The 27,379-nt window shown below is 39.3% G+C and overlaps 1 long non-coding RNA gene across 1 annotated transcript in view; it reads right to left on the bottom strand.

Moving 5' to 3' along the window:
- Nucleotides 1–354: 354 nt before the first annotated feature.
- LOC102081861 (uncharacterized) overlaps nucleotides 355–27,379 on the bottom strand; it is a 35,193-nt gene continuing 8,168 nt past the window's right edge. The window contains exon 4 of the long non-coding RNA XR_269320.4: nucleotides 355–740. This is a non-coding gene — a long non-coding RNA (uncharacterized LOC102081861). The remainder of the gene's footprint in view (nucleotides 741–27,379) is intronic.

The raw sequence follows: 27,379 nt of genomic DNA on the forward strand, positions 1-27,379 counted from the left end.
AAGGACTGAAAACAGGTGGTGCGAGTTCAGAGATTCCACGGAATACTTGTCTTGAGAATAATAAAGCTGTGGCTTCCTGTTCAATACATCTGTGGTACTGCCCCAGACTTCATATGCTCAAAATAAGAGTTCATCCGCATATCATTGGCTCCATCTGTTTGTGCAGCCGCTTCACACAAACACACATCATCGGTGGAGTGGGCAGCTTAACAAAGCCTATCCAAACTAGTTTGTGGAGCAGCTGAATTTGTTGATAATGCATCTCAGAAATGTTTTTTATTATTATTATTTTTAGATTTTCAAGGGATATTAAAGAATGATGGAAGTTGCAAAAAATGGTCCAGACATCAGAAATGCATAATTCGCTCATATCAGTCAAAGATATTTAATTCAGCAGAGGCTTTGTATCTTTTATCACAGAGATATCGTTATAAAAGTCTTAATATAACCACGGTTGGCTTGTCAGAAATCATATAAAGGATCTTATTATCATATCGAAAATGTAATGTCTCACATATCTGGTTATTGTTCACTGGGTAAAAATGAATAAGGCCAGCAGAGCACAACAGTGAAATTAAGACATCAAAAACAGAGCTTCTTCTGAAGTTCAGCATCTTATTTAAAATTCATTGACAAAATAATGCAACCAAATGTTGATTCAGCTCCTTCTTACTGCTCCCTGTTAGCTTCTGAAGACTGGATTAGTATGGGAAGGCTTCCATATGCTCTGCGTCTGGCATCTTTAAAAGAAAAAGCAAAGAAAGAAAGAAATAAAAACATTCACATTACACCATCATAAAAACAAAGGATTAATTACTTGACATGCTGGTGTAGTCGGTTACATTTTCCTTGTAAATTTGCTGGCCATGAGCCATTACCTCTCAGCATCTCCCATAGGAGCGTGCCACACTTTCTGTCATAAAATGCTCACACACTATATATGCATGCAAATATAAACAGTTGTATTTAGATGTGTCAGCTTAGGTGCTTAATTTGCATCCATGCTGCAAAATGAAGAAGAACAGCATTTGGGATGCATTAAAATGCACACAAACATCCCGCCTCTCATCTTTTCCATCAAAGCACTGATCGCACACAAGAAGCAGGACCTTTTGCTTTTAGTTTGAAGACAAGTGGGTAACATCTTTGTATTTATTTTGCACTTTCAAGGTGATGAAGCCTGGCTGCTTTCACAGTAGGCAGAATAAAAAGACTTTGAGCCAGAGTGATTGTCCTACACTATGGGACTTGGAGTAATTATCTTTCAGGGGAACCAGTTGTACATCATTGAGGTTTCACCATGAGTCAGAGCTGAGTATGAAAACCACCACTGAGGTATAAACACTGACTGTCTCAGGTGACGGGCGATATACTCGTAGCCTGATAGTTGTCAAACTCTTCTGACATTGGCTTTTTGTGAGTTCAAGAAAATAAAGGGTTTTTTTTCCCACTCCAGGATTAAGATCATATCACATCATTGTAATAGCTGCAAAGTTTAATTGTAGGTATTCTGCATCCCGGAGAAATAATTACTTCAGGTCAGAGGGCCCGGTGGCGCCAGTGTCCGGCAGCCTCGCCTCTGTCAGTGCGCCCCAGGGTGGCTGTGGCTACAATGTAGCTTACCATCACCAGTGTGTGAATGTGTGTGTGAATGGGTGGATGACTGGATATGTAAAGCGCTTTGGGGTCCTTAGGGACCAGAAAAGCGCTATATAAATACAGGCCATTTACCATTTACCATTTACTTCTTCAACTACTAAATAAACGCTGACTGTCCTAAAAACTCCCTGAAAAGCCTTCAATTGATCCAAAATGCTGCAGTGATCGTACTGACAGGGACTAGAAAGAGAGAGCAGATTTTGCCCATACTTCTCTTCTTTGACTCTCTTTTAAAACCAGGATCAAATGTAAAATCCTGCTCTTAAATAATCAGGCCCCATCTTATCTTAATGACCTTGTAGTACCATATCACCCTATTAGAGCACTTCGCTCTCACACTGCAGGCCTACTTGTTGTTCCTAGAGTATTTAAAAGTAGAATGGGAGGCAGAGCCTTTAGTTTTCAGGCCCCTCTTCTGTGGAACCAGCTTCCAGTTTGGATTCGGGAGACAGACACTATCTCTACTTTCAAGATTAGGCTTCAAACTTTCCTTTTTGATGAAGCATATAGTTAGGGCTGGACCAGGTGACCCTGAATCCTCCCTTAGTTATGCTGCAATAGGTGTAGGCTGCTGGGTGTTTCTTCTTCACTCACCATGTGTTTATACACCTCTCTGCCTTTAATCATTAGTTATTATTAATCTCTGGCTCTCTTCCACAGAATGTTTTTTGTCCCATCTCCTTTTTGTCCATTCAGAGTGCTTGTTCATAGGGTTCAGGAATCACCTGTAGCGTTTATACTTGGGAGTTAGAGTGGGTGGGCAGGTGTTTGCAAGTTCTGGTTGCGGTACTTCATGATCTAGCTCGCCCGACTGAAGAGGAGCGAGCATGAAAGGAATGAGGTTTTATGAGTTTCAGGTAGTTTCAAACTAAATGTTCCTATCAGTTCAACAAACATCAGCAAACACACAAACTGTTTGTGTGCAGTTTGTCACACAGTGTGTTGCAGCTAAAGGTCCAGCTGCTTATTTCACAGGGAGAGAAAAGAAGGAGAGGCTTCACTCAGAGATGGAGAAATATAAGAAAGACACGAGGGGAAGAAGAGAGCTTAGAGTTAAAGGGGAGGATGCACATTTAAAGCTTACATGTAAGTCCTCATGTTTTTAAATCACATATTGGGTCTGTATATGTGACATTATGTTTTTTCATTTTGTGAAACCTGCTGCTAATCAAACTGAGGCAGACTAACTGTGGTATTTATGCTGCATAAAAATCCTCTGCAGGTTAGAGCAGGATAAACAGGTTAGGTTGCTACACTGTGAGGGGTTTAAAGTAAATAACTAGTAACTGGCTAGCTTACATCAAGTGTAGCAGAGATTCATTCACTGAATTCCACCTTCATACCAACTTTATACCATGTAGAAAACAGACAGCATAAACAGTGTAGTGTCAGTGTAGAGGATGAAATCAGCCAGGACAACTCAAGAAACATCTGCTCACATCTGGTTGAATTCAGTTGTATACATCCAAAAAGAGCAGCAAGTCAGCTGATCACAGCCTGTACACTAAGAAACTCTACCGGAGCTCTCAGTAGAAATTATTGTGAGTCATCGTTAGTCTAACTGTAGTCTAACTGTAGTCTAACTTCTTCTTAATTAATTAATTAAACTAATTTCTTCACTTAATTAATGTGAAGAAAAAGAAGGAAAAAAAATATGATTGTATTCCCATCTACTGATATTATTTTGTCACTAAGGTTCAGTTCACTTTGTACAAAAAAGGAAACCTCCTCCAAAGAGCTGCTTTTTACCTTCTTACACATTTCAGAGCCTGCACCTATTTTACTTGTACTTGCAAAGCTGTTGATCTAGTAGTCTACCCATGTACCTACCCTCACCTATGATTGAACAGGGGTAGCTCTTCACCACCTGGGAAGCTCTAAATATTGGTTTTTGCAGATTTTTACCCAGATTTTTACACCTTTTCTGATGCAACTCCAAAGGATCATGAAACAATGGATCTTCGAATTGTTGGGCAAATGAGCAAACTGAAACACTATGAAGTCACTTCCACTATGATGTCATAAGAAAGGTAAAAACAATCCTTATGGAGCAGTGATGACACAAGACAAATTCTGGACCATCATTCAGGAGACTGGATAAAATTCCAGGGATGGGATTTTTGAGAACCTTTGAATTATCACTTTTCCATTTGCATTTGTGTTAGCATTGAGAAAACTGTGGGTTGGTTGAAACTGACCTTATTACAAAGTAAGACAATAAATTGTGGCGATAAGTTAATTTGAAACCCAATTATAACACATCAAGCAACTATGTTTTACTTCAAGATTGCATTTAGTTGTTTGAGAAGGTAAATTGAAAACAGGGCTGCTGTACATCCTTTTAACCTTGTTAACCAGTTTGATGAGAAGCACTGGACTGGTGCTGCAACCACGCAGTTATGTGAATACTGGGAGCCATATTCTATTTCATTCTATTAAAAAGCAGCCACAGGTGATGAGAGATGGGATTGGAGATGTGTAAATGAGCTTAGAAGGTAGCAGACTGCGAGTCTGCATCTAATTGAAGTTGCTGAGGTCTCCTTGCTTCTTCCCCCAGGCCTAATACCTCCATCAGCACAACATAAGGAGAGTTCTTTATCATTTAATCACTTCTATCAGACCTGGGTCAGTTAGCATTTCTATGCAGTTTTTTGACTGGCAGATTTATGGGTTTTATGTTCATACAAGTGCATTTAATATCAATTTACAGTTACAAACCATTAGCCGAAGCACTTTAAAAGAGGAAGCTCAGGCAATGAGCATTGTTTCATTATTTTCTCCCCTTAAAAGTACATCTCTAAATAAATATGTTCACAATAACAGACACGTTTGTGTCCTCCATTGTACTAACAGAACAGCTGGTTAATGCCCGTTGTAGTTAGTTATTGAACCATGAAGGAAGTTTTGGTATTAGGCGCCAAAATTTTGAAATATCCCTGCATGAGCTTTAGTCTATTCGCTGCTTGTGACAAACAGCATCGACACCCACTGCTGCTGTAATATATAAGCTTTGTGTTTTTGTATAGAAAAAGCATCTTTCTGGATCACCAGTAGATAGCTCTGTCATATGTTTACAGCCACCACTGGGAGGCTATAAATCAAGTTCTGAACTACATGCAAGTCAATATCTGATGCAATGTCTCTGATTTCAACTTAAATTAGTGGATATTTTGCACATGCACATAATTTTGCCATGCATTTTTGTATAACAATATTTTCTGCAAACATCATATGTTGTCGTATGATGTTCAACTCTGAATCAAATAAGTTTCTTATTGGAAGTACAACTTTTTTGCATAATGGTAATTACTTGTTTTTCCTGATAACAGTTTTAACTTTGTGTTCCCGAATGAACTAATAAAGAGTGACTTTTACTCCTTGGGTATTTCTAATTATCTCTGCAGCGCACCATATTACCTGACTCTAGTCTCTGCAATGTTTTGGTTTAGTAATTACTGACAATTAATTTATGACATCAATCAGCAGTATCTGGTAACCATATAGCACTGAGCAGGGTGATTCTGGTTTGGGTCTTTTACTCCACTAGCAGGTGGTAACTGTAGGCACAGCCTCGATGATGATTACACCTGAGTTTTCGATTTATGTCAAGGACCATAAACCTAAAATGGGAACAGGTTGCACAAGCTGCAAAATGGCAATAAAGACAATCAGTGTTAAAACTAATGATTTAAATTTTGCGTATTCTTTTTGTTTTGGCCCTGTCATTGTATTTAATGTGGCTGCTAGTCTGAGTCTGGGTACAATATGCAGTGAGGGTTAGAACTGAATTTTGGGTTCCTCTAGTGCGAATCTTTAAGAGGCAGAAAAACTCACACTTTTGAGGAAGAGTTGTAGGATCAGTCAGGTGGACCATGTTCCCTGAAACTGGCTTACACCCATGTACCTCTAGCACTACATGTCCACAAAAGAACTGGGAATTAATATTAGAACTGAAAAAATATATATGCATCACCCCCACCCTCATAAACCTCCACTGGCTCCCAGTCAAGTCACATATTACTTACAAGACCCTTTTTCTCACTCACAAATCCTTCAGTGCTCTGGGCCCTCAGTCTGACCTGCTGCACAGTTACAGTCTTGAATGCTACGGTCCTCAGCCAGGGACCTGCTTTCCTTCCCCCGCTCCAACCTTCATACCTTTGGGGACAGAGCCTTCAGTGTAGCCCCCACCCTCTGGAACTCTCCCATTTGAGCTTTGCAATGCCCCATCAACGGACCCTTTTCAGAAACTTCTCAAAACTCACCTCTTCAACCTTGTTTATTTTTACTCTTTTGTAAAGCATTCTCGACTTCCTTGAAATGTGCTGTACAAATCTAAATTATATTATTATTACAAAAAAATGAAAGGAAAAAAAAAAAGGGAGACGGGGTGCATACCCCATTTACCAAAACTATTTGGATTCCTTGAAGGATTTCAAACCAGTCTTAAACATTAAAAGACCATTTGCAAGCTGAATGAAAATGTTCCTTCCCCAGGCACTCAAATGCATATTAGATGCAAAGTGCGCATCTCATTTCCTTGTTTCTCCTTCCTGGTTCTCAAACAATTACTGTGGCAATAACATTCCCTGTGTTCATTCATCCAATATTCTCTTTATTGGCCATGCAGTCAGCTGATGCTGTACTCTCCTGCTCCACATCCCTGCAAAGTTTTATATACAAAGTAGTCACGAGTCAGATTTGTCTTAAACTAATCTGGTTTTGAGGGAAACCAGATCTCTTTTTACGGAGGAGGATTAAACAATGAGGCTCCGTACTGCCTCGGCCCACTCACCTCCAGAACCCACGCTGCACCTTATCATCACTTCATCGAGCTAACACATCCATAATCTGAACCTAGTGCAACTTAATTACTCTTCCTTGGCAAAAATGGATTTTTACCTCGATTGCTGGCTGCTTCGGGTGAAGTTGTGGTTTTCTCCTTCACATAATTTAACACATTACTCTTTAGGATTGTGTTTTCATTCCTGGTCATTGCTTTCAGTCACCCTCATTCGCTGTTGCAACGGCCCCCTGCTCTCCATTCTCAGTTTCCCTTTGTCAGCTGACTTCTCTGCCTCACCTGGTCCAGTGTTCCCAAACTATATTTACTGCTGTCCTGGCTGTCTGCCATGTTATTTCCTTTTGGTTCATTCTTCATTAGTTTCATGGTTTTGCTACATATTTCGTGCACTTATTGTTTTTAATAAACAGTTTTGCATGTTAGTTTTCATTTTATATTTTTGTGATTCCACCCGTCTAATTATTTTTTCCCTTAAAAGCCAATTAAAAAAAGAAAACACTTAGCAAAGAGCATCAGAAAAACCTATGGTACATGTATAGTATGTATAGTATATGTTAGAGATGGCACGATACCACTTTTTTATGCCCGATACCGATATCATAAATTTGGATATCTGCCGATACCGATATTAATCCGATATAGTGTGTTTTAATCAATAAAACTGTTTTTTTTAATATCTTGCTGCATTTTGTATAAGTTCATACTCAAGTTTAAATAAACAACAACACTAAAGCTATTCTGTTATACCTGTATGTAAAAAATACACCTTGCCCAAAATATTTCATAGTTCAGCAACACTGATCAATCTAATAAACTTAAACCTGCTCCATCCTCCCTGTTCTGGTATTTTAAAGAGTACTTAGCAGAAATATTAAGCAACCTAACTAATAGGGTTGCAAACTCCCAGCAAAAAAAAAAAATAGGGAACCACCCCCCACCCTCCACCTCATGATGCTTAATCGACTAATCAACTTTAATTTGATGCAGTGTGAAAAAAAAATGCACAGAAACAAATTATTTTTGAAGAATAATTAAATAGATTCAACATCTTTCTTCAACAGAATTGCAGAATTCACAGATGGTACCTTCCCAAAGGAAAAAGTACTATAGCTTACTAGGGTATATTAGACTTAACAGTTACTATATACAGTAATGGACTTCTATACATTTTACATCAGATTAAAACTTTGGGTGTAAGATTCAGATAATTATTTATTAAAAGCGAGACATTTTAAATGAGAATAAGAAAGAAAAGTATGTCTTTGTGCCCCCTTTTCCCTGTTCATGCCCTATCGGCCCCCCTGGCTAAACTTTGCTAGATCCGCCCCTGCACAGTTACCAGCCGTCAGCTACGTAGAAAAGGATCCTGGTGTAGAAAGTAATATTAAATACATTCTAACAACAGCTTATCAAGGTTAAACGTGCTGCTGTTGTTCCGCCGCTGGTTTCCTCTTTCTGGTGCAAAGTGGAACAAAAACAAAGAAGAGAGACGGACTCGCGACAGAAAAGCCGATCAGCTGATCATTGATCAGTTTCACGATTGAAGTAGCAGCAGGAAGGTGAGAGAGAGACAGGCAGTCGCTCCATATATCGGTTGTTAAGCTTAACGTGGGAACGCTTTACAAACATTCAGAGATGAACTTACACACTTGCTTTACTTCTCTCTGGGATAACTTCCTCGGAGATGAAATGCTGGTTTGGTAGCGAGGCTCCAAATACACACAGCCGCTCTATCACATGAGCACACTGCTCCGATGTGCTACGGTTATGAGCCGAGTTACGCCGTGTCGCAAGTTTTGTGAGGTGCTTTTTTGATATTTAATGGATCGGATTACATTTTTTTATTTCTCTCCGATATCCGATCCAGTAATTTAGGTCAGTATCGCACCGATACCGATATGTAATATCGGATCGGTCCATCTCTAGTATATATTGTAAGCAGAGATGGGCAGTAAAGCGGTAATCCAATTACTTTTTTCAAGTAATGAGTAATTTTAGGGATTACTATTGCAAAAAAGTAATTAGATTACTGTTACTTTCCCGTAAGCACGCTGCGTAACTGCGTTACTAAACTGTGATTTTGCTTGTGAGAGTGTCTCATGACAATGATGTAAGTGTGTGCGACTTCCGTGGTAACAGACGTGTGCAGATCAACAATGGATAGAGTGCAGGAGAGAGTATGACCGTGCAGCGTTTAAAGCGTGGAAGTACTGACTCCGTAAAAGGGACAAAAACATTAGCGTCTGCTGTACACTCGCGTGGGAAGAAAACTTCTTTCTACTGTGAAAAATTAAATTTCAAATCTGAGCAAAGACCGAGCACGCTGCCACGGGAATGTGACATTCCCAGAGAAACCCCCGGATCCCCCCACTGAAATGACCTCTGTGGCACTGGGCAAACCTCCACCCGCCCCACTCCTGCTAAACAGGTGACAATAGATTTAAGAGTGACAGGACTCAGTGCTGCTGAATCTTTGATTTTACTTATTTTCTGCTGTTTTACTTGCATCTATTTGAAAGAGTGAGTGTAAACACAAAACATGATTTTATCTTATATGCTGGATTTTGCAGGAAATAGGTTTAAATGGTAAAGGATTTCTTCAAGTCAGAGACTGTTGCATATAATTTAATTGGGCTGGCAGGTCTATGTCACGTTCCTGGGTCTGTTGACCCAGCGTTTTAAGTTTTAGTTTATTTGGATGTTTATGTTTAAGTTCTTTAGGCTAGCTAAGTTCATTTGTTTATTAGATTCCCTTTGTGTTTTCAACCCCTGTGTTAAATCTCCTTTGTCCTTTATGTGTTTCATGTCTGCATGTCTTTCGTTGTCAAGTTCTTGTTGTCATGTTTGCGTTTCATTATGTTTCCTGTTTTATTTTGAAGAGGTCCTGTGTTCCTGTGTTCATTGTGTTTAGTTTTACACTTCCCCTGTGACGTCGTTATGTTCATTTGTTTCAGCTGTTTTCCCATGTGTTCCTACTTCCCTCATTAGCCTCCTGTGTGTATTTAGTCATTCAGTCTTTGTCAGGTCGTCTGTTGTTTTCCGTGCCATGCTCCTAGGTTTCTGTGTTTTTACGTCTCAGGTATTCATGTCCAAGATTATCTGTGTTCATGTTAGGGTCTTTCATATAGTGCTTTAGTTCACCCAGTTTAGGTTTCAGTTTTGCCCTTGCCCTCTTTGTTTGTAGTTTTTTGCTGGCCCTCAATAAAAAGCTCCCTTTTTGTTTATATCAAGTTTTGCTTCATGGTCATTCGTGTCTGCATTTTGGGTCCACTCCTCACTCCATACAGTCTGCCTCAGCCAGACTGTGACAGTCTACTGCTTTATTTATTCATGTTTTTAAAAAGTAACTAATTACTTTTGAAAATAACTAATCAGTAAAGTAATGGGATTACTTTTCTTGGAGAAGCAATCAGTAATTAGTAACTACTTTTTTCAAGTAACTTGACCAACACTGATTGTAAGTATGTGTAATTTTCCTACATGATTGTTGAAAAAACAGGGATACAGTTGAATTTAAGTTTAACTTCCTGTTGGTTTCATATATACACTATATGGACAAACGTATTGGGCCACACCTCCTAATCTTTGAACTCAGGTGTCCCATTTCCAGGGGTGTATAACATGAAGTCTAACTATGCCATGAGAAAGTCAGGTTTCCGCGTTGATGAAATGGGACAACTCTGCTGATAGGATAAACAACACTATGCAACTGCTCTGCTTACTTGCCAAAATTAATGAACCTGAGCAGCCAGCCACACAGTGGTAACGTTTAAACTATGAGCACTGATACACTGATGCTGTGCAGAGAAAATGTCAAAAAGCATTCAAAACACACAGACTGGTTTTTGTCTTTTTGTTACTTTATGGGAAATTGCAGTAAAAGTAATTATAGCTACTTCTACTTTCTCCCAATCAAAGCTGAGAGTTTAGCAGATATCCCAGCTGTAAAGTGTTAAGAACACAAAGTAAAGAATATTTAAGAATGTTTTTTGACTGAGAATTATATTAATCTCCACTTCTTGTTATGTAAATTCTTTGTCCTCATGCTCTGTGGCTGCTCTCCTGCTGGTCTGTAAGGAGCATTAGGTTGTGGTGGTAAAGATATTTGCTGCTCTCCCATTTCCTTCTTTTCTCACTTTGTCACTCCTGCACAAACTGCAGACATAGTTAGCTTATAAGAGAACATTACTTCAGTTATGTCATGATTCCACTCACATCTGAGCTGTTAAGCAGCTCGCTTTACTAAATTACCCAACCGTTATTGAACTCATTTAAACTGAGGGGCCACCAACGACATTAGATGTGTCAGCTGAGTCAAGCAGTTCATGGACTTTTCCAAATAGTTTATTTTATTTTTTATTAATTCACACTAAAACATCACAAAAAGTTTCAGATAAAAGCCTTAGAAACTCACCTGGAAGTAACCTTAGTAACGGAAGACTCTACAGGGGCCAGTTTCTTGAACATCAGAGAAGGGTGAAGAAGGAACTACAACAGCAGGATGATATGAACATAGTGCCTGATGTGTTCATGATATCAAGTGGTGGGGTTGGTAGTTTCTTCTTCTTGTTCGCTTTCACTACAATTATGAATGTACTGGGAGCTCCATGGTTAACATCATTTTCCAGTAAATATTTGGTTAAAAGACTAATTGATAACCAATTAAATAAATCCAGGTGCGTTTCCCCCAAAGTGGGGAAAAAGTACCAATCAGAATTCACCCTCACAGAAAGCTACCACACCCCTTTCTCCCTCTAGTTAACCTTATGCCTTCTCACCAGCACTTACATGGACCCTACTACCTGCCCAGGGTAGAGCGGGGGTGACAAAAACACAGGCAAAAGAATATATAAATAAATGAGAAACCCTGCTGACACACAGAGGACACATGGTGACATGTGGGCTAAAAATACACTGTATAGGCTGTTTACCAGAATGTTAGTAGGTACAGGAACACCGCTCCCTGCTGCTCATGTGGTGCAGCCCCTTGGTACCAAAGAACAGCCTGACTTCACGCTGCCTGATTAGCAGCAAGTTTTCATTTAACAACAGCAGACGGTGAAACTATGAAATGAATACAATTGATAAATAAGGGCCAAACTTTTTCAATATGGATTAAACAATAAAGATCTCAGAGAGATTTTATTTATTTTAGTATGGTCTAAATCCATGTCTTGAACATTATGTCATTTCCCAGTGACATCAATGGATTTAGCTTTTTTAAAAAAAAAAAAAAAAATGTAACATGTTTTCTGCAGGAATTTAGGCTTTGGCCCTTGAGGCATAATCACTATTCTCAAGCAGGAAACTGGGAGTGGGTGCTTTTGCAGACAAGTAAAACCTTCCATACCTTTTTTTTTTTTATTGTTCTTTAATCTATCCCTGCTTTTTGTTTTGCTGTATTAACCACATTTCCCACATCTCTTCACAAAAGCTTTCTCTTACAAAAACATTTTGGCAGAATTGCATCCCATCTTGCTCACTTCAGCCCCTTGTAAAAATGATTTTGTGAATTCATGTTTAAATTGCACTTCAAAGAAGGATTTTTTTTATTTCAAAACTAGCTTTCAGATTAACCGAGCAACTGGAAATCCAGCCCGTCTTCAACTTTCCAAATATCCTTCATGCAGATGTGAGTTTTTAGTCAAATATAAGGAACTACTGCTCTCATAAAATGTCTTCTTCTTACAACTACAAAAATACAGATAATTAATTTGGGTTTTACTACACCATTACATTTTTTATTTTTAATACAGCTAATTAGCAATCATCAGTTTATTATCTTGTCCAGAAGTGTTTGTCTTTGTTGTTGTTGTTGTTCTTTGCTGTATCGATCGGCAAAGAATTGATTGATACAATTGTATCAATTGATTTAATGACAAAAAAAAAAATACGACATAAAATATAAAGGCTGGGCTTTTGTTATATTGTAAGGTAAAGGTAAAGGCTACAATAATAATATAATTATAATAATAAATAAATTATTTATTTCATTCATCTTCAAGAGCCCTTCACGTCGTTAAAACTGTTTTTGGTGGTTAACGTTGGAACATAGTGGGAAGTTTTGGTAAAAGGATTCAGAACGCATCACAGACTGAAGCAAAGAACAAATGTGATGACCTCAGAGCAACAAACCCATCAACCACGGGAAAGTCAAAGGAGGGCTCACTACAGGCCTGAACTCTGAAACTGTGATCGTGTCGTAGAAATGATTATGAAGAAATTATTTTAATATGAATACTTGACAAACTGGTATGATCATTATGACGTGCCTAACATGCATCCTGCAGGCTAAATGAACATTGGTGTAGTCGGCACATGGAGTCGATGATGTGCTGGGAAAGGTTCATTCACAATAATCATATTTCCATCAGATGGATTTGCAGTGTTTGACACTGATGAAATGAATTGTTGCCCGTCAAACATTTATTATACTGCGTTTATAATTTTTCATTTTAGTGACCAAAATCATATACAGTTACTTGCTATCATATCCCTCCATTCCTTATTGATGCAATTTCTCTTTTCATAGCGTCTTAACAGCATCCGCTGGGAGCTGCACTGCTGCTGTCCTGGTATCTCTGACTTCCTAGACCGCATTAAGCTCAACGAGGTTTCAGTGGGTCAAATATGTTCGATAGAAAAACAGAAAATCATTTCATGGTACAACAGACACTTTTTCTCAAAGTGGTGAGCAGGGTCAAAATGTGACATAACAGGATCCATTCTGCCTGACGTAAACCGTTTACAGAACAAACTGAATCTTGGGCTTTCTGCACAGCATGCAGCACAGACAGCTGCACTCTTTGCAGTCTGGTACTGGCCGTTCAGTCGTCTGTGTATTGTGTCACTGACTTGAAAGTCTTTGTTATTAAGAAAAACGAAAAAACAAAGAAAAACAGAGCACTCGGAGAGCGCTGCTCCCTCTGAAGATAAGAGAGATATTAATGATTTTTTATGTTTTTATTGCAACGTGCTGACGTCTGCATCATTGTGACATCATTGGCTGCTGTATTAAAAACATTACAAATGTGCCCTTTTATATGATATGCATGAGATGGTTTCTTGATATGTATTTAACCTGTTGAACCTCACTGCCCCTGTGAGTATCCTTGTTTACTGACAGATGCATTATGCAGCACAGCAGCCTATCGTACAGTGCTGCTCTCACCTTTCTTAATTTTTGGTTTTGGAAAAATGATCTCTGACAAGAAAGCCTAATTTCTGCTGTTCAATACTTCAGAAATGTTCAGCTTCCACAGATGGAGCCCAATTGCAAACCACTTAGCTATGTCTCTAATGAAACCTCTGTAACTTTGCTCTCTTTCAATTTTCAAAAGAAATGAATGAAAAAAAAATAGGAAGAAAAATCTCTTTGCAATACAGACAGGGCCGATCCAATGAACACATTTTTCTAAGGTTCTTTTAAGTGATTCACAAAGGAGCTTGGAAAGAAGGTGACTGGATGTTTCAGAGGGTTGTTTAGTTCAAAATCCAAATGGTCAAGATTACCAATTATTTATAGCCAAGTTTGGGTAACTCCTTGAGACAGTCGTTGAAACACTATTAATCATGTGCCTCATCACAAAAAAAGGCCTTTATCATCAGAGGTTTCGGCTGAAACCACTGTGAGACATTCATCCTATCAGGTGACTTATAATTCTATTCAATTCAATTTTATTTATACAGCGCCAAATCACAACAACAGTCGCCTTAAGGTTCTTTATATTGTAAGGTAGACCCTACAATAATACATACAGAGAAAAACCCAACAATCATATGACTCCCTATGAACAAGCACTTTGGCGACAGTGGGAAGGAAAAACTCCCTTTTAACAGGAAGAAACCTCCGGCAGAACCAGGCTCAGGGAGGGGCGGGGCCATCTGCTGCGACCGGTTGGGGTGAAAGAAGGAAAACAGGATAAAGACATGCTGTGGAAGAGAGACAGAGATTAATAACAGATATGACTCGATGCAGAGAGGTCTGTTAACACATAGTGAGTGAAGAAGAAACACCCAGTGCATCATGGGAATCCCCCAGCAGTCTACGTCTATTGCAGCATAACTAAGGGAGGATTCAGGGTCACCTGGTCCAGCCCTAACTATATGCTTTAGCAAAAAGGAAAGTTTGAAGCCTAATCTTGAAAGTAGAGATAGTGTCTGTCTCCTGAATCCAAACTGGAAGCTGGTTCCACAGAAGAGGGGCCTGAAAACTGAAGGCTCTGCCTCCCATTCTACTTTTAAATACTCTAGGAATTATAGCCTTATAGAGGTCACCTGACACAAGAAATGAGTGGTGGCTGAGGCACTTGGGAGGGGATTCCAAAACAGGATTGTAGGTGACAGTTTATGTCATAAGCCACACCCCCTATGGAATGATGGTCCAAGTATGCATAGATTTTTCTCCTTTTACGCCATCTATGCAGTGTTTGCTTTGTCACTTCTAAAAACAGTCTCTCTCCTTTAATCCCAGACAACGCTGTCGTAAACTCCTCACCTGTTTGCATCCATCCTTTACATTACTGCCTTTGTGGCCATTATCTTTAAGTAAATTGTCTTTACTTGCCTTTCTGTAAAAGTCATGTATGTTAAAGTATTTGCTTACCATAAAGATCCCCACCACGATGAGTGTTTGACTCCCATGCTGATACTACTTTTCCCAGCGTTCACCACAAGCAGTGCAGGCCGAGCACATCTGAGAACGGTTACGCACAAACACCCATCAAATCGAAATCTCATTTCCACTATGTGGAGCTTCAGTCTCACTCTTGGGGGCACCATCCACAGCTTGTGGCCAAGTAGGAATCAACATTTCACTTTCACCTCACCTCACTCTTCATCATAACAGACTGACCCATAATGTGGACATAATATATTCAATCTAAATTTAGGGTTTAGGTTGAAATTGTGGCACAGGGCTTCCAGGGAGTATGTAACTGCAGCAGGAACATGGGAGGAGTTGATGCTGAAATTTCCGGATGTACCTTTCAGTCGTCATTATATGAAAAGATTCTGCTTTGAAGGATCATTCTGGTTGATTTTAACTTGGCGTAAAGTTGATGAATGCGAAACTGTGGAGTTTATCAAACAGCGAGTAAGCAAACATATCAGGTGGTTCTGTTTTTACTTTCATTAATACTTGAACTCAAACACTTAATAATTCATTTGCACACTGCGGGAAGCAGTTTGGGTTTATTTTTGGCTATACTGTACTCTACTGTAACACAGAGGTGTAGCACAACGGGTCAAGAAATCGGAAATACAGCAAAATGAAATTCACCAACATATCCATTACAATACCCTTTTTATGATAAAATGTAAATACTCTTATTTTGAATGCTGCCTTTTTCTATTGGAGCACTTTACAGAGAGGTAGTGCCAGTTTCATGTTTTTAAGTAGGGATCCTTTCATAAGTGCATCATTTGGAATTTGACATTTTTTATGTATAACAACTAAGATAAGGAAAGAACATCCTGAACATCTTTTTGCATGGATGCTTTAAATAATTCAGCATTCCTAAGGCCCTACTGGGCTCTCACCTCTTCTAAAGAAGTCTGTTCTACCTCAGAAGCTGGATACAGATTGCATACGTCCACCCTTTGGCTTCTTGGAACCACATATGCCATCGTAACTTGAAACACAAATTCCAGAATGATACACCTTAAGCATCTCTGGAGCCAGCTCAATCTATCTCTCACTGGCAGAAGTAACAGGTAATCATTAGAGGTGTCATCCAAGCGTTATGATTAAAAGAACCATCTTCATTTTCCTGGGGGTCAGCTGTCATTGAACCATGGCAGCAGCCCAGCACTCTGAAAGAGACTCCTTTAGACCCCAACTAATTTATTTTTATGACATTATTAGTGGTATTAGAATTAAAGATGCCTTATATAAACATGTTGTTCATGTCATACGCATCAGCAATTGTCTCACAAAGACAAAGTTAGTAAAACTGTTGCAAGTTAGAAATTGAAAAGGTAATTAAAGGCAAACAAACAACCAATAAAAAGGAATAAACTACACATTATATTTTTCCTATCTTTAAATTAGTGTGTGTGCAGTGAATGAAAGAGAATCATTTTTTGATATATTCATTTGACAGTCTTAAGCTTGTCAGTACCTAATGGTTTCCACTTACTTAATTACTTCCACTGCTTACAGCTGTAGAGCTGAAGACAAAGGATTACTTACGGCTTTACTTCCAGAATAGTAAAGCATATATATATCCATGTCATAATAAATTACATGATCTATATTTGCCCAAATATTTTGGAGGCCAAAGATGGAAACGAGTAGTAAAAACGTACACGATGAAATTTAGCAAATTCATTCTAAATGTATTAAAATGTAAATGTTGGTGCAGTTTGCATTCTTAATTTAGTCAAGAATATATCTGTTATATCCACAATGTGAATGTCTTCACTGCTGAGTCATTCTTTGTTAAGCTCAGTCATCATGACCCCACAGCACGTTTATGTGAATGTTTACAAGCTAATTTTTCATTTCTGATTTGCAGCAATTACAGAGAATGAGAGAAAAGGGAAATGTTCTCAACAATGAAATAAGAAAATGAATATAGCTATACAGCAACCACATAAATCCTGATTGTTTGACAGTTTGGCAATCAAGCAGTAGTTACGAAGGACGTGAATAAATATTTAAATTGTCGTGACATCGGCATTTTTCACAATGAAACAAAAGAAATGTCTTTAGAATGAATGCTTCACAGCTTATTGCAGTCCAGCACACGCAGCTGTTCACTACCACTTTAATAATAAACAGTTATTGTGATAAAGGTGATTTAGCCTATTTTGCAAAGTAATATGTTATTTCAAGCATGATGAATTAAACCAGAGGTTCCCAAAGTGTGGGGCCCGCCCCCTAGGGGGGGCGCAGAGCCATTGCAGGGGGGGCGCGGTATGAAAAGAAAAAAAGAAAAAAAGAAACAGCGCTTGGACACTGTGGACAGGTTTTTGACGGGGCTCCCACACAAACGCAAAGCAGGAGATGAAGCATGGCTGAATATGTTTCCAAACCAACTTCCTTCCAAGCCAAACACTAGAAAATATGGTGAAGCATATCTTCCCTTTGGCTTCACCTGCACAAGTGCCAAGGTAGGTCTCCCCTGCAAAATTAGTTTCCCTGCGTCGGGAGCAGCGCTGGGCTCTCCAAATCACGGACAAACAGGATCCCACATTCTTGATTTTTAGTTCACAAACACTTCTTGTAATAACTAACTACTCCTGACATTTTGGACATGTTAGCTCTTTATGCAGTAAAGTTACAGCGGGATACAAATAATATCAGGCTGATCCTGCTGTAATTTGTTCCCCTGGTTCAAATCACGGACAAACAGTATCCCACAGCTGTTTATGTGTTTAAACCCATTTTGCACAGAGAGGCATGTTTTGAAAAATGTGTTGACAGCAATGTTGAATATTATTACACAGGAAAAAAAACAACGTAAAAGAGTTAGTAGTTTATTTTATTACTACCTGTAATTTATTGCCGTTTACTTGTATTTGCTTAATTGTTTACTAAATGTTTGAGGTGTGAAATAAACCGCAATGGAGTTTGTAAACAAAATATGGGTGTGTGTGTTTGGAGGATGTGCTTGTGCGGGGGGGGCGAACATTTTTCTTGTAAAAAAGGGGGGCCTGGCAAAAAAAAGTTTGGGAACCACTGAATTAAACACACATTCTCAAGTTGATCTTCAACAAAAACATGAAGACAAATGCAAACTGATGTGAGAGCACTTGTTTATGGAAGCTATCTGTAAGTTGTTTGCATCATGAGAACCATTTAAAAACACACTTCCTGCAGAGCCTCTCTGAAAGTCGGTGCCAGGATGTCAGTCAGGGACCGAAGTAACTGACATTCCGCTCAGCGTGGTGTCTGTGCTGCTGAATCCAAGGCGCATGCAATTTCACCGTGTCGTGCTTATTTTCAGAGAACGCTGCAGATGGTGTTTGAAACTTTACAGGTTAAAAATGACACACAGTCGGTTGGTTATGGAGTGTTCGAGAGTAGTCTGCTTACCCACTCATGGATCTGGAACTTGTGCACAATCTGTCCTCACTGAAGTGTGAACAATGTAGGCAGGAGAGGGATGCACGTTTTGTAATGTAACGATTTAATGCTGTCTTTTACATGTACTCGATGTAATTTGTTGTTTCAGGAATACCTTTAAGTCATTAAATTAAAAACAAAACTCACTGACGGCTCACTCGTGCCGTTATCGAAGGGAAATCTGGTGTCATATCTGAAATGATATGCTTTCTATAGAAGTGTTAGGACTGCTGTCATAGCTTTGTCTAAGTTTGGGCATTTTGTGCATGAGCTGTATTCAAAGCTCAGTCAAGCAAATGAAAACTAAACTTTACTAACGTGTCCATTCCTGGCAAATGACCAGTTTATGCTGAGACGACAAGGTTTGCTGGGCTTTGCACAGACTTGCACAGTTAACCGATGTAGGTAATTAAAATAATCTAAAAATGAATTGACCATAAATGTATTCACTGCTTTAACTATTCTGATAATTCATGGAACAATTCCATTTTCAGTTCTTTTTCTCTCTCACTGCTGTGAGCGAGCAGCGAGGCTTCAGAGGGCAGCAGCACTCAAAAAAGTAAAAGACCTTCTCTGCTTCTAATTTTCTCACTTAGTGGTCATTTTACATATAAATATAACTAAAATCACACCTAAGTGATGTTCTTTAATTCATGTTAGGTGGCTTTATTATGGTTATAAAAATCCGACATGAGTCGTGACCCGGTTAAAAGTTGACTTACATAAAGATACATTAGCAATAATGATTAATTAAACATTAATAAAGTGATTACTTACACTCTTTAAAAGGGGGAACCTATCCAAAGTGTTCCCACAGTTGTTTTTAAAAAAAAATAATAATTTCATGTTACATTATTCTTCATGCCAGACTTGTCAGAGATAATTCTTCAACAGTGAAAAAAAAACAAGTTTTAAAAGTATGAACTTCACAGCATTTATTACTGAAGAAGATTTATAGCTGGTAATAGATCAAATGTCTCATGATACACCCCATAAATGTTAAGCAGCTACCTTATTTGTTGAAATTCTGACAGAAGATCATCTTTACGTTGTGATTACGAGGGGAAAAAAACACAGCGTGACTTTGCTTGTGTTGTGGGAACAAAGAAAAGAGTGAAATAAAAGATTCAGAGTCCCATCCTCCTACGTGTTGTGATGAATGGGAGCTAGGTAGCTAAAGCTGAGGTCATCCATCATGAGCGGTAGTGTTAATTAATGTTGTAGGAGGCAAGCCAACGAGGCCCGTTCCACATCAGCAAAAAGAAAAGCTACTGCTACTTTCCTTCAGCCCCTTAAGAGGAACTGTAGCTCAAAATGTAGCTTTTTTGCACCGAGAATCGCTCGGATCAGGAAACATGAGATACACAGGAGATATAGTTAAAACACACACAGAAAAAAAACAGCTGAGCATGACTCCCACACACCTCCACACCTCCCTGTAACTGAAAGGAAAAGTATCCCATGCCACGTAATAGCTCACCTAGTCTTCACTCTTATCAGTCTGAGATGTGACTGTTTATAGTAATGAGGTTTCATTTCACTAATATGATTTATGCGAGCAGCCATTTTGAACACTGCCACTGTAAATCATCCCAGAGGAAAACCCGACAAATAAACAAGCATGTCATAATCATCAGCACAGAGTGATTTTAATTCATTATCAGCTTTGGGAACATGTCCCCTCACAGGAAGGTTGATAGATACAAACTGCTCATAACAAATAAGAAAAGTCAAACCCGTCTATGTGTAACGAAACTGCAGAAGCTCAGTTATCTTCATTTCCTCAGTGGGTCTAGGAAATTTAACTGGTGCTTGAGAAAGAAATGAGTGAAATGTTAAAATCTTGGCCACTTTTAAAAGACTGACACCGGCCACTAACTGAGATCACAGCGGCTACATCATTGTAGGAGTTTAGCTTATCGAGAAACCGAATTTTCCACTGAATTCTGCAACAGCAGGTTATCTGCAAACAGGAGATTCTATCTTGATGCTATGAGAGGAAATGCAGCTTTAAGGCATTTCTGCATATAAACAGATAATTATTACAGAGGAATAATGGGGATAAAATACACACACATTTAATTAAGCTGGTTATACTGATTGGTATTACTTGCATGTGAAGCAAGTTGGTAAATAATCATGTGATGTGATTCAGCTGTTTATTTAAAGACAAAAAGTTTCTTTATTGTGAAAGTCGACATGACCCTGAAACTAATAATTCTGCTCGAGCCACTCGACTAGCTTGGGGGTCACCTCGCCTCCAACCGCTGACTGGGACCACTGTTACCACATCTTCTCGAGCTCTTCTCAGAGCCCTTGGTACTTCTCAAGCTTCTTGTGTTCCTTCTTCCTGATGTTGCTTTCATTTGGTATCGCTACATCTTTCACTGCGGCCATCTTCTGCTTGTCCGTCGGTACTTGGAAGACGGGAGTCATAGGTTGGATTCTGACTGGGGCGTCTGTATCCAGTAAGGGTCATAGGTTAGACCCCCCATGCTAACCAAGCTTACCTTAGACATGAGTGAGAGACATAAATATGAAGCTATACTGGCTAGGACATCACCCGGATAAACAAGATTCGCATCAAGTGTTGACGAACCAGGACACCCTGATGAGAACAAGACAGCATCGGTGGACAAGAGGCGAAAATAGGGCACTGTCAGAATGCTACTATTCATGTAACCCCGGTGGAAGAGGTTACATGAATAGGAGAAGCACTCGGTGCAGTGACCGCAAGCTAGGCAAGTAGCTCCAGCAGATCCCAGGAACAACATCCGAGATCTCTGTCCAGAAGAGTGCAGTCCTAGGAACACCCTCACACTCCCAGGCCTCTAGCCGAGGACCCGAGCTTGAAGGGCAGAGCGTCCGCAGGGGTGAAAGGGGTTTTTTTTTTTTTTTTTAATGTGTGTGTGTGTGCGTGTGTGTGTATATATATATATGTATTAGTCAGAGTGAAGAGGGCAGAAAAAGATTCTGGTCCGTCAGTGTGATAGGTTAAATGCCAGAATATAAAGAAAAAAAAACCTAAGCCAGGTTTTAAAGTTGACACTCTGTCATTAGCCATGAGTGGACACAAAAGGGCATCTGACCAGAGCACTGTCAAAAACAAACAGGTCAGTGAGTCTCACTTTGGCATTTCTGAAAGAATCAAAGCCATTAGGTTCCATCTAAAGGTTATGAAATTCTCACATAGCAGCAAAGCTCTGCTGGAAGGAAAACAACACCCTCATCTGAAAATAGATGCCCCTGCCACTTTAATGAATTAAATTTAGCACAGCACAAGATAACACAAGTTCTTACTTCTCACCAAACTTCAGCTTTATTACAGTTCATTAGTCACCACAAATTCAACTCTCGTGCCCTTTAGGTGAACAAGAAGTCCACGTCTGTGAGACAGCGGTGACAAATGAAAGCACAAATGACTTAATAAATGTCTCATTGCTTTCTTTGGATTTTTTTTCTTTCTTTTTTTTTTTTTGGAGTCACTAAATGCATCTCGCCTGCTTTGTTCAGATCCTAAACAATATATCCTCCTGTCACAGTGGAATTTCACCTCCATTATTCATTTACAATCACCCATGCTCCGCTGGTAGACTTTTACCCTTTTTTTAAATACATCTATCTCCGAGCAAACCGTAGTCAAAGTCAGCATATAGGGGCAGATATCAAGAAGGCAAATTATCAGCTGCCATCATCTCTCCTAGGGCATTATAAATATGGCATTTATCTCAGAAACGATCCACAAACCTCACTTTAATATATTCTCATCTGACAGCAGGCAAAGTGACAAATCTCTCCTTGGACCGTTTTAGACGAGGTAACTACAACATGGAGAAGCAACAACCAAAAATGAATAATTCATACGATGACAAAATGGTGCACCAATTACCCGGCGCATTTATAGCACAGTTGTGTTCCGTCTTGCTTGCAGTTACAGCACTGACGAGATGGGAGCGAGATCTAAGTTGACTTTCATTAGATTGAGAAAACACGTCATTGAGGATTTTTATACAGTCATTACACTGTTTGTTCGACTCTGTAGTAATACAGTGATCTCTGTGAGATGAACACTGGGATTTTCCACTTTGTTTACTTGAGTTTTACCTATTAAAGGTTCTGCACCAGGAGTGCTGAAGCCTGGTCACTTCTTTCAAAATGTCTTTTCTTTCACAAATTAAAGTTAAATATTGATAGATTATCTGCTATAAATATTAAAGTCTACACCTTTATTGGTATGAACATTTTTAACATTTGGAACCCCGCTAACTGACAAATTGCAGCAGCTAATGGAGACCTATTGGTAGGGCTGCACGATTTTGCATAAAATGAGAATCACGATTTTTTTGCTTAGAATTGAGATCACGATTCTCTCACGATTTTCTTTACCAGTATAAATATTTATTGCACTTATTAACTGCACATCAACTTCGTAACAGTTGAGACTGTACATAAAAACAATAAATAAACATAAAAACAATAAATGCCTCAAATTTTGTGGTTGCCGCAAAATGTTGTACTGCTTGAAATTCTGTCTCCACCGTTGCTGGACACTGCGTGTATAGAACAGGTAGTGCAACAACAGAAAAATAGTTGCGGGACGGCACTGTGTAGCGTTTGTCTAGGGTGTTGATCATTTTCCTAAATCCCTCGATCGTTTTGCACAGTGTTGATATATCTTTGGTCAGGTGATAAGTGATAGCCTCCGTAATTTCTTTGTGCCTGCGGGAGTTCGACGTGTATAGGAAAGCGCTGTATAAGGTTCCTGTTATTGATGTTTGGGTGGTTGACCGGGACGGATTTTCTCCTGTCATTTTCTCGTCATCCCTGACGTGTTCTCCGTTGTTTTTTCCCTGCCAATTTGAGCATCACGGCACAGCTTCTGTATCACGTGGTATAAGGCTCCGCCCTTGTCATTTGTTGAGCAGGAAGAGGGAGCGCTTGTTTTCATGCAGATTACGTCCCGGATCAAAATGCGGTACAATCGTTGTCGTCTTTTTTTTTTTTTTTTAAATCGTTGTCATTTGGAAATGAGATCGCACATAAGTATGAATCGAGATCGCGATTTTCTAACGATTAATCGTGCAGCCCTACCTATTGGTCTTCTTTCCAACACAGTTTTATCTTCGATCTCTACTAGATTAGCTTAGAATGATCCACAGTTGAAAACAATCTATGTGTTTCTGATTTTTTGTCTCGGTGCAGCCTCTTGGTTCATCTTGTTGATTGGATATGGCACCGGCGTTCCTTCTGGACAAGCAAGGCAAGCAGTGCCAAAGTAAAGCATTTTCTCTCCGTTCATCTCAGACAGCAAGGTCACATGTGCATCCATCCTTTACATTACTGCCATCTTGTGGTTGCAGTCAACTATTGTGTAAACTGCGTTCATTTCAATCTCATAGAAAACTGCAGCTCTCTAAGTTTTGAGAGTGTTTCCGTCTCCCATCAACTCTGACTGGAGCTGAGCAAGCTGAGAGGCCAGCAGCGTGTTTCTCGTGGTTTGGACATGTGCATTGTGGATAAACTGCTGGTCGGCCGCAGAGTGCAAGCTGCCGCGGGCTCACCTTGTGCAGTTCTGAGATCAGTTACAACCTGTGCTTTGTATGAAAAGACAGCTAGCATTAGCAAGGGAATGAGCCTCGGTAATTTAGCATCATAATAGATGAGTTTCCTCAGGGTTAACATGTGTGATGCAGAGATAAAGTAGTTAATAACTCCTTCAGTACACTGGCAAAGAAAACTTTGATGACCTTGGAGAGGGGACAGCAGCTCTGACGTGTCTGGTCTATAATAAAACAGACAAGCTGAGCAGGTGCAGGCTCAGCAGTACTTTCAGCCACTGCAAACATATGATTTATAGAATGTGATAGTGGACATTAAACAGAGTATAGAGTATTAAAAATGAGCTTAACTTAAACATATGCAGCAGTGATATTAATCAATTTAACACTGTAACATTTTTCTGCAGAGTCATTCTTTTTACTTTTCATAATATAGTTTTATGTGAAGCCTTTTATTATTCATTTTCCTAAAGGAGTTGTGTGAAAATAGTAGTAGGTATTTATTTAACTATAGAAGGAATATTATTTTCCAGTTCTTCAGCCAGGAAGGAGCGCAGAAAGGTGAAGATGTCCATGTAGAGTGCAGACAGGAAGCACAAATGGTATGTTTTAGATGTTTTAATCTGATCTAATTTATCTCGCTTAGTGGAGAAAGATGTTTTTGTTTATTGTGTCGTATTGTATTGGAAACAATAAAGGTTAGTTAATCATTGGTCGGACAAAGAATTTTTGTGAGGAGGCGAATTTAGACACTGCAATTCAAAGAAAAACAAACACACAAAAACAGAAACTTTAGATAAGATTATATTTAAAGATAAGATTGTATTAAAAGAAAGCATGAGGTCAGATTTCACTGACTGTCTGTTTTGTTCCAGTGAAGAGCGTGAAAGAATCCACACGGTGCCAGATGTTTGGAAAGTATGCCAGGTACTGGGCAGGTGTAACTGTTATTCTCTGCCATCCAGATGGTGTGCTCAGCAAGAAACACAAGTGAACATAAACCACTGAGAACATGAATGGTGCTTCTGTCTCTGCAATCTGCGCCATCGGTGTATTTCTATTTATTTTATCACTTGTTACTTCTTATCACCCTGACAGTCACCTGTCGTCACTCCCCAGCGGCAGGTCTGGACCTGTGTTCAATTATGGGGCAAATCTTTTCATCTGCAGCTCCCACCCAAACATCAACATATCAACACCGCTGCACACACTTTGTATATTATGTGGCATTTCTCTTGATTAATCCACCATCATAATCTGTCCTTAATTAAAAGTACTAGTATAATTTATAGTGGAGAAAAGCGATTCTGTTACGTCTTTGGAAATGTAGTCGCAGTCCACCACTGTAACCACAAGTGTTTACACTCCAGTCAACAGACACTGGAGTTTTTCTATTGTACACGTAATCGGTGTATTTTATTTAAACATTTTTAAACCGCAATCAGCTTTGCAGTTCTTTTGTAATGCAAATATAGGGCAGCGCAGTATGGGGCATCGTTGTGTTTGTGTGCATGTGTTCAGCAGCCAGAATATGTGCCAGAAGAAGATATCATCACAACAACACGATGCACAATTGACTCTGCAGTAGGTATGCAGTGATCTTCTTTTTTTAACAACTCTGAATTTCCTCCATCCGTTCTCTTCCGCTTTTCCGTATCAGGGTCACAGGTGGGGGGCTGGAGCCTATCCCAGCAACAACTTTCCTCCAATGTGTATGAAATGTAGTGGTATACAGATAAATTCATTTTGCCTTTGCCTAATGGTTTTTTAGCTTATTATACATTTAAATCACTATTAACACAGTCATCCAATGCACAGGATGCAAGCTCTGGTCGGTTTGCTCAGAGAGTAAATGTGAAAAATGCAGCTTCTTTCTCCACACCATAGCCTGATCCCTGCATCGGGCTATGGTGTGGACTGTCTGCACACATTAAAATGGAAAATAATAATTTACAGACATTCAGTTATTTTTCTCTTTTCAAGAACAATAAGGTAAGTTATCCAACTTGTAATATGTGTTTGTTCTCAGTGCTGTCAACATTATTGGACATCAAGTTAGTTTGCTAATGCTAACTTAGCTAGTCACTGTATAAACAGACTCACTTTAGGTTAAGATTAAATGTGTTAGGGTTTGTTTTGGTGGGAAAGACTAGCTCTCCTTACCGCTGGTCACAGTGTCCAACAACTTAAAACTGTCACTGTCATTGACATGTAGCCTGTTTGAAACCACACTGGATGGTTGCAAAAGGTTACATTTTACACTCATGTTTGAATCTGGATTTTTAATAGCATTTGTAAAAAAGGAAAACCAAAAGGAATTTCTATGAAGAATTTTAACATATAATTAAATTAACATTGTTATGTCTGCCATCCATCCACCCATTCTCTTCCGTTTATCCTTCTCGTCGTGGGATGGCTGGAACCTTTCCCAACGGGGTAAACCCTAGATCAGTGGTCCCCAACCCCCGGGCCACGGACCGGAGTCGTTTGGTACCGGGCCGCAAAAGTTGAGGCTCGGGTGTGAAATTTATGGTTTTCAGGGTTTTTATCGTTAACTCAGTTTTTTCCTGTGTTGTAGCTGTGTGTCTTATTTTGAAAGAAATATTTACCCGTTACCATAGCGACCAGAGAGCGTTAAGGGGCAGAGAGGAGGATGTTACTCTCAATGTTGTTGGCGCATTTCAGGAGGACGCTGCTAATAAAGTTACACAATTACAGTGAATTCACGTTTATTATTATATTTACAAAATACCACCGTTTTTGTCTCGGTTGTATCATTTTATTTTGTTGTATTTATCCGCGACACCTTAAAGGCCGGTCGATGAAAATATTGTCAGACATTAAACTGGTGCGTGGCGCGGTCTGCCGTGTCGCACCTGCACGGCATCCGCAATCCCGCCTCGCCGCCTTAAAGTCTGTGCTGACTGACTGTTGTGGTTGTTGGTGGTGTGTGTGGCTGGGAGCTGCAAAGCTACAGCCGAGTAGTGTTGAAACAGCAACCAAGTGAATAAAGTATATGCTGAAAAGCATGAACGAGTGGTCAGGTCTGCCATGCGTGTTTCGCTCCCTTTCTTTTTTTATATAATTTGAACATAAAGATTTATCTTCAACACCAACAACATCCATCTTCAGTTTCTAGTAATTCATAGGTTCAGCATTATGAGCTATATTATTATTAGATATTTTTTATACACCAGAATATTAGTTTAGTAAGTTTTATTCTGGTGATAATTGGTAAGCAGAAAATCTGAAAACTGTAAAAAACCAAAACACTGATCTTTGGCCCTT

This window comes from Oreochromis niloticus, linkage group LG6 (assembly GCF_001858045.2).
Source record: "Oreochromis niloticus isolate F11D_XX linkage group LG6, O_niloticus_UMD_NMBU, whole genome shotgun sequence".
Classification (NCBI taxonomy): Eukaryota; Metazoa; Chordata; class Actinopteri; order Cichliformes; family Cichlidae; genus Oreochromis; species Oreochromis niloticus.